This window comes from Triticum dicoccoides, chromosome 4B, assembly GCF_002162155.2.
Source record: "Triticum dicoccoides isolate Atlit2015 ecotype Zavitan chromosome 4B, WEW_v2.0, whole genome shotgun sequence".
Classification (NCBI taxonomy): Eukaryota; Viridiplantae; Streptophyta; class Magnoliopsida; order Poales; family Poaceae; genus Triticum; species Triticum dicoccoides.
This window is the reverse complement of record NC_041387.1, coordinates 567507174-567515556: the sequence shown is the minus strand read 5'-3', so window position 1 is coordinate 567515556 and position 8383 is coordinate 567507174.

Here is an 8383-nt window from a genome sequence, read left to right as displayed (position 1 = left end):
GACAAGCTCAAAGCCATCGCCCTGTCCAAGCCCCCCTCTCCGGGTCCCTCATTAAGCAAGTCCAGGTAATGTCTCTTGTTGACGATCTTTTTCTCGATCTTGATCGTGTTTTTTCATCTAACACGCAGTACTAGTACTGGTAGTACAACTTTCTGGGAGATCTTGCATGTGATTTTAGTGTGCTAAATGACGGTTCTAAATTCCTCTTTTGACCAAAACATGTGAGAGGTTTACACTAATTTCTTATAGATTACTTTCAACTACTCCCTCTGTCCCAAATTTCTTGTCTTAGATTTGTCTAGATATGGATGTATCTAATACTAAAATGTGACTTGATACATCCGTATCTAGACAAATCTAAGACAAGAATTTTGGGACGGAGGGAGTACTTTATGAACATCAATGCTACCTTTGAAGAGGGTATATTTGCCTCAGTAACTTGTGTTATGGATATTGCAAGTAATCCCTCTGCTCTCATGCCTTTGAAGACATGTTCTAGTGTCTTTGTTCACTCATTTCTGTGCGTATATGTAGTCATATATGGAGTATAATATCAAAAATCATCTTATATTTCTGAAAGAAGGTAGTGATAAAATATGGTTTCTGTTTGAATTAGAACCAGGTCCGCGGTGGAGATGAAGTTCTCAAAGTCATGCCGTGTGAACTGGAAGACCTGATGATGAGTTCTACTGCTGAACTATCCAACTGTTGTGTCCTTGTCGCCACGTGTCCTGAACTAGTGTTTTCCTGTAGCTTTGTTGTCAGGCGTGTTCTCGAGGCTGTACTTGACCACAACAATTTACTGGATGTGCCTTCGATTACGGAGGGTGTGGTTCTTGTAAAGCTTCCCAACAAATCTGATGTGGCATGTCTTCATCATCATGTTTATGAGTGGAAAGACCACTCTGTTAGGTTCTCCAAGGTTGACAATATGGTGATGGTGCATGTAGACATCTCACACGAAGTCCATGGCCTAGTCAATTATGCGGGGTTCATCCCGTAGGTCGGTGGCAAGAAATAGTCTGTAGAGTTTAGTTAGTGCAACTTTGCTTATCTGTAGTAAGTACTATTGTTCAGTACTTGATTTGTGTTTGTGAACCCTGTATTGTTTATTAGTACTGCCGCTTTTGGTGTGTGGTCAGTCCTAAGAACGATCTATGTTAATGTCTGTCCACTCAATTCAGTCTGTATATTTTGAAGTATCCAGATAATATTTTTTGTGAGGACGGTTTATCAATTATGGTTACACTCCAATATCTGTATGCATTGCAGGGTTTATCGCACCCACCAGGATTTCCAGTCCCATGGATGTTCGGTCCATACGATTTGTCACGACCTTTGGACTGTCCTGCTTGTGGGAGTAGGCGGGGCCCCTGCATGCCACGCGTAGTTGGACAATCAATCTTCTGTTTAGTACTTCAACATAGTGATTTCCTGGTAAGGATTCACTTGTGTCACATCAAGTAAATCTTATTAATTTACTGTCTAAATCTTATTGATTTAATGTCATGTTTTCTTTCTTTTCCTGCAATTTTACGATGCAGGTTTTGCCATGTCACATTCATCACAGAATAAACTGTTTGGTTTGCTCTACGATGGCTATTTTTGCAGGTTTCACTTCTTATGTCATGTCAGTAACGAAGGCACTGTCCATCACTTAAATTACTGGAAAAAATTGGACCAGTCTGTTGTCTGAGTACAAGCTGAATCCCTATGATGAACTGCAGTTTGGTTTAACAAAAATGCCATAATTAGTCCTTCTCACGTTTAAAAGAAATGAAGAAAAAACTGGATCACGGTCATGGATCCTTGTCAAGTTAGAAAGCTGATCATAGAAGACCAGACACGATCATCGTTGTCTGGCACATCGGTACCACCTTCAGCAATGGATCGAGCACCGGCAGTTGCTCTAGCACTGACAGCGACAGCAGCTCAGTCTAATCCAGCTGAGGATTGGGCACCGACCGCGTCAACGGATCAGTCTGATCTACCGGAGGATTGGGCATCGACACCGGCACCTGCTCCGACACCGGCACCAGCTCTACAAGGAGCACTATCTCCGGCAGCAGCGGCGGCTTCGGCACCTGCACCAACACTTGCACTTGCATCTGCTCCGGCCCATGCAGTTGCACCGGCAACAGACTGGGCTGCAGTTTGCACTTCATATACCAAAGTCCTTACAAAAACTGACATGTCCACCTTCTTGGTAAGCATTGGCCGCCCAAGTGCTTCGTTCTTTTTTCTTTCCATGTTGTTTCACATGATTCACTGTGTTGATCTAACTGTTTGGGTATGTCTTCTTGTTTGCAAGCAGAGAATTCCTAGAGCAATGAGGGAGTGGTTCAACAATCCGGGCGACCGTGGCCAAGTTTCTCTTACCATGCGCAGCCTTGGTGTGAATGAACCTGCTCAATATACCGTAAGTACAAAGGATGGTCGCATGATGATTGATGCTAAAGGATGGTCAAGGTTCAAATCTAAATCATATCTTGCGGTAGGGGATGATGTCAAAATCGAACTTTTTCGGCAAGGAGAGCTGGTCCAAATCAACTTTGAAATTCTTCAGTAGCAGCACGCAACTGCCGAACTGATCTATCCTCCGAGAGATTTTGATGTAATAATCTGGCATGGTGAAACAAGTGCCCTGTGTGTATAAGTAGTACGACAGTATTATTTATCACATGGTATATCATTGATAGAATTGCAACTCTGATTACTGGTTAGGAACTGTCGCTCGATTTCATTCCAACAGCTGTCATGCTTTATTCAATTTTGTGTATTCGCCTTGCGACAGCATCTAAAACCAGCATCGTACCGATTGTTTGCAATATGAAAAGCGCTGAGGTAGAACACATGGGCCCCCAATCATGCAGGGTCGGCCTGCGGCCCAAAGTCCAGAACCGTGAGCCTATCTGAGTATTATATTCTCAGTTGAACCCCCATAAAAAAAGCTGAACCCCCATAATGCTCGTGCGTTGCAGAGGGAGTATATCTATCGGCAAGGTGAGCCTGTGATGTAAAATATTTGTATATTTCTTTACAGAGGGAGCATCCCTCTGTCAAAATATATATTTATGTGTAACTAGTTACTCCCGTCTTTCTACTTCCTTTCGCTGATATGTGGGGCAACCGACAACGGGGTCCACGTGCCATATGCACAAATTAGAGTGCACAACTTCACGATAGACACACCCTGGTCGTAGCGCCGCAGTAATGCCCAATGAGCCGTCAAATCACAACCCCCCCCCCCAACCTTTCTAGCTTTAGCAGTAAGCTGGACGGACGAAGCGGCAATATTTCACTAGGCCTGAATCCACTTCTCCCTCATCTGCTTGTTCAGAGAAAATCCCCTCTCGGCGATTGCATAGGGTTTTCTCATGGAGAACCAGGTACGAATTCTTCATCCATCCCCGATAAATCTAGGTCCCTTGGTCGTAGGTAATCCTAGGATGGCGCCGCCGTCGTTGATGCATTTTTCTTCCTACTGAATCTAGTGCGTTTCATTTGCAGTGCCCAAAGTGCGAGTACCCTACAGGTTTCTGCGCCCTCGGCGAGACGCCACACTTGTTCCTTCTCATCCTAGCACAGCATTTTGAAACATGCACAGTATGTTCCTAGAATCCTCTTTTCTATCCGGGAGGGTGGGGTTTTTTGAACATGTTGTGTTCTCATATTATTTTTCCTGTAGTGTATTATTTGCTCTGCTAGAACACATGTACTCAAGATGCTCAGCCTTGCCATAACTGAATACACTAGTTTAATGGTCACAGTGAAGACAAGCCATGGATATAAGTTCCGAGTTGGGTTCATGAACCAAGAAGATCGCTGCTTTTTTATGGCCGAACTTGGATAAACTTTCTCAAGTGTTACAGACTGAAAGTTGGCGCATGAATTTTGATGGAAATAGCAGAACCTGGTCTCATCTTCACGGCGATCTTCCACCCCGACATCGTTCCAATTGTTCATCCATGTTAGTTTTGTATCTGGTTCTTGCTTGTTGCCTCGATTACTTCTTAATCCACCTATTCTGTCTAACTAATCACAATTTAACTTTAGTAGTAGCAACGAATCTCTCATGAAGATGCTACTTCTAACTAATATTTTCTTATAATTGGTGGCACGTGTAGGTTTTTTTAGAGTTAAGAAGTCTGCTCATTTGTTACTCTGTAATAACTCGGCTGTTACTGATGGCACTGAAGTTGACTGGATCGACATCCACAAGTTCCTACACTTTATTGATCGTCTTGAGGTCCTTGTGGGGCGTTTCAATGCTGGAAGGCCACGTGGGATATGTGTGCCACTGTTGCACTCGTTAAACAGGTCCAACTGTGTCGAGAAACTTATGGTACGAGCTGTTTTCTGTTATATATGTTGTTCATAAACTATTGCTTATACAAAGTTTTACAGCTATGATCTTCTTGAAACAGGAACTGTCCAGTTCTATTGTTCCTATACAGATGCCTGACCATAGTCGGGTCAGACTTGCACTTGGTCACAACATGATGTTTATGTCGACCTACTCAATTCCCCTTGGAGGTGAAAAGATACTTATTCATGGGTGGTCTCAAATAATGAAAGCCCGTCCATCTTGGAGAATAGGACAGAAGATTATGTTCATGCTTTTCCATGGCTCTAAAGCGAATATCATGTTTATTGACCACGTTGTGAGATGAAGCCGCTTTCAGAAGGTTGTGGATGCGTGGGGTGGCGCCTGGGCCTTGTCCTGGGGCTTGGCGGCCTCACCCTTGGTTAACTGTAGGCAAAGTAGCACTGTTCGAGGCGTGCTTTGTATGGTTGAACCTGTATAAGTACTCATACTGCTTTCAGCTTTTGTTGTTAAGTCCCCTGCTGGTTTCAGTTAAGGTTGTTAAGTACTCGTACTGCATTTATAGTCTGTCGTGTTTCTTCAGTCATGTCTTCCTCCAGCCGCCAAAACCAAACCAGCATCGGCGGGGCCGCCTGCTTCCGCCTCCCACGGCTGGCTACGCCTCAGCGCATGCATCGCCGCCCCACCGTCTCCTAAATCATTAACGCCGACGTCCTCCGCGCGCTTTGGTGTGCTCGCCGCGGCGCCGCCCTCTCGCGTTGTCAACATGGTCAACAAACAACAGGAATCGGCAGAAGTACGTGGAGAGGATGACAGTAGGGGCCCACCACGTCAGCGTATGGAAAAATAAAATGCTTCCTCCTAGTGTTTTCCTGACATATGGGACCCACGACATTGTGAGCGTATATAGTCAATAGACAAGAGAACAGCGCAAGATTGACTGACACCTGGGACATAGCTACTCGAGCAGTAATTTTTTTTGTTATTGTTGAGACGGAGCAGGGTTTGAACTGGGCTGTGGCCCGTCTAGCCTAGGCTTATATTTTATGTTCACCATGTGACCAGCCCAGCTATTTTTTCTTTGTGAAAATGAGCCCAGTTTATTTTTTCTGAAGAATACCCAATCCAGGCCTACTTATTTTTCTACGCCCTGATGGGCTGCAACTCTTTCAAGACGCCTGCAAATCTTAAAAGTAATATGAAATGGGTTGTAAATATAAAAACAGATGACAAATTGGCAATTACTTTATAATTTCTGATTTTTTTTTCACATTTTCATATTTCTATTTCACTGGGCATTAACCTAATTTAAATATATCTTCAAAGTACTTTAAATCTGGCTCGACATTTCGGTATTCAAAATAGTTTGGAACCCATAGAAATATGCGAAATTGGCCCTGGCCAACCAAAATATGACTACAATAAATTGCATAAGAAGTTGCCATGAGCTATATATAAATTATTAAAAAAAGAGGGAGTGGTCTGACTTGTGGGCCTGTTTAGTTGACGCGTATGCAAGATTTTTTTAGTTATTATATACGTCAACAAATGATTCTAGCAGACGTAACCGTTGGATGTCAATCCAACGACCATCGTGTTTCTTCAATCTCTGATCTTCTTGCTCTAGCCGCCAAAGCAGCGCCAGCGGGACCGCCTGCTCCCGCCTCCCGTGGCCGGCTGTGCTGCCGCGCAGGCCTCAGCGCCCCCTACTACTCCCACCGCTGGCCAGGGCATCCCTCTACTCACCCACACCCCTTGTTATTCTGCGGCGACGGTAGCCTCACACCGCAGCCGAACCGGTGAACCCTCGTACTCCTCTCGGCACGGGCTTCCACTGCCGCGTCTTCCCCGGCTCCGCGTCGTCCCCTTCCTAGGCCTCACCGTCATCCACCGCCGTGGTGCTCTCGGCGCAGCATGGTCAATGTGGTCAACGACCGACTTCCATCGGAAGAGTACTGTACGTGGAGAGGCTGATAGCTGGGTCTATGGCAGCCGCAAGGAAGTGCCTCCTTATTATGTGGAAAATAATTATTCCTCCACCTGACAGCAGGGACCCACCAGACAGGCCACCAGTATTTTGCGAAAAAAACGTTTCCCCCTGACTGCTGGGACCCACCGGACGGGCCACCGTATTTCGCGAAAAAAACGTTCCCCCCGTTGTCAGCTCGGAGCCACCGAAAGTGCCTCCTTATTACGCACAAAAAAATGAATACCCCCTGCTAGCTGGGACCCACCTTGGTGGGAGGCTGACTTGTGGGCCTACTAAGTTGACTAGGACGGAGGCCTTTGTCAACTTTAGTCAATATATGAACGATTCTAGCTCTAGTGACGGTATGATGTCCACTCCAACGGTCGTAGTGCTTCTTCAACCTCTGGTCTTCTTGCTCCAGCCGCCCAAAGTAGCGCCGGTCGTGCCGCATGCTCCTGCCGCCCATGGCCGGCTGTGATGCCGCGGAGGCCTCACTGCCCCCTACTACTCCCATCGCTGGCCAGGCCATCCCTCTACGCACCCACACCCCCTGTTATTTTTCGGCGACAGCAGCCTCACACGCAGCCAAACGAGTGAACCCTCATACTTCTCTACGCGTGGGCATCCACTGTCGCGTCTTCCCCGGTTCTTTGTCGTCCCCTTCCTAGGCCTCGCCGTCGTCCACCGCCCTGGTGCTCTCGGCACGGCGTGGTCAACGTGGTCAAGGAACGGCTTTCATCGGACATGGACTGTATGTGGAGAGGCTGACAGCTGGGTCCACGGCCACAGCAAGGAAGTGCCTCCTTATTACACGCAAAATAATTATTCCTCCACCTGACAGCGGGGACTCACTGGAAGGGCCACCGTATTTCGTGAAAAAAAAGTTTCCCCCTGACTACTGGGACCCACCAGCTACATCTTCACACGCAAGGAAGTGCGCCCGAAAAAAAACGATTCGCCCCCCTGACTGCTGGGACCCACCAGCTACATCTTCACACGCAAGGAAGTGCGTCCGGGCAAAAAAAATGATTCGCCCCCTGACTGCTGGGACCCACCAGCTACATCTTCGCACGCAAGGAAGTGCCTGACAGTCGGGACCCACCTGGTCGAAGCGTACGTAGCATTGTCATTCTGATCGCAAACATGTACGTACATATATACTGGTCAATGTAGAGGCACGCACGTGTCGTAGTAGAGGTGCGCACGTAGCATGTACACGTACATACAGCGGCCAGGGTGCAAGAAAGAAAATACGACCACATATGTGTAGATACGGGCGGGGTCTCGAATGCCTACTCGCGCATACGTACGGCCAGGGCTCGTGTACATGGCTGGGTCGGAACGAAGAAACAGCGTCGTCGTCGTGTTCATGGGGAGGCAACGGAATGCGTCATGTTCATGGGGAGGCAACAGAATGTGTCGTGTTCATCGGGAGGCAACGGTACGCGTGGGAGCCAACCGGCTGGGTCGGAACGGAATGCGTGGTCGTGTTCATCGGGAGGGCTTGGACGGAATAGGCGATGGAAACGAGGCCTGGCGTACCGCAGAACGGAGGAAACGGCCTTGTGTTCGATCGGCCACGTTCGAAACGGGATCCTGTTCATCTGGAGGGGTGTGGCATACCGCAAAATGGAGAAAACGGACCTCCTACGATCGAAATGGGGGTCCTGCTAATCGGGAGGGGTGTGGCGTACCGCAAAATGGACGAAACGGACCTCCTACAGTCAAAACGGGGGTCTTGTTGAACGGGGAGGGTGTGGCGTACCGCAAAATGGACGAAACGGACTTGTGTTGGAGCGCTACGGTCGAAACGGGGGTCCTGTTCATCGGGAGGGGTGAGGCGTACCACAAAACGGGGCTCCACGGGATACTGTTCATCTCCACTGTCGACCTCCTCCAGCCTCCACGGGCTACCGTCGACCTCCTCCAGCCTCCACAGGCTCCTGTTCATCCAGCCTCCACCGCGCGCTACTCCACCGGCTACTGTTCAACCACCCCTCCACGGGCACCCCTCCACAGTCTAATGTTCATCCAGCCCTCCACACCACGGGGTCCTGTTCATCCAGAGGCAATGCCACCGCTCACTA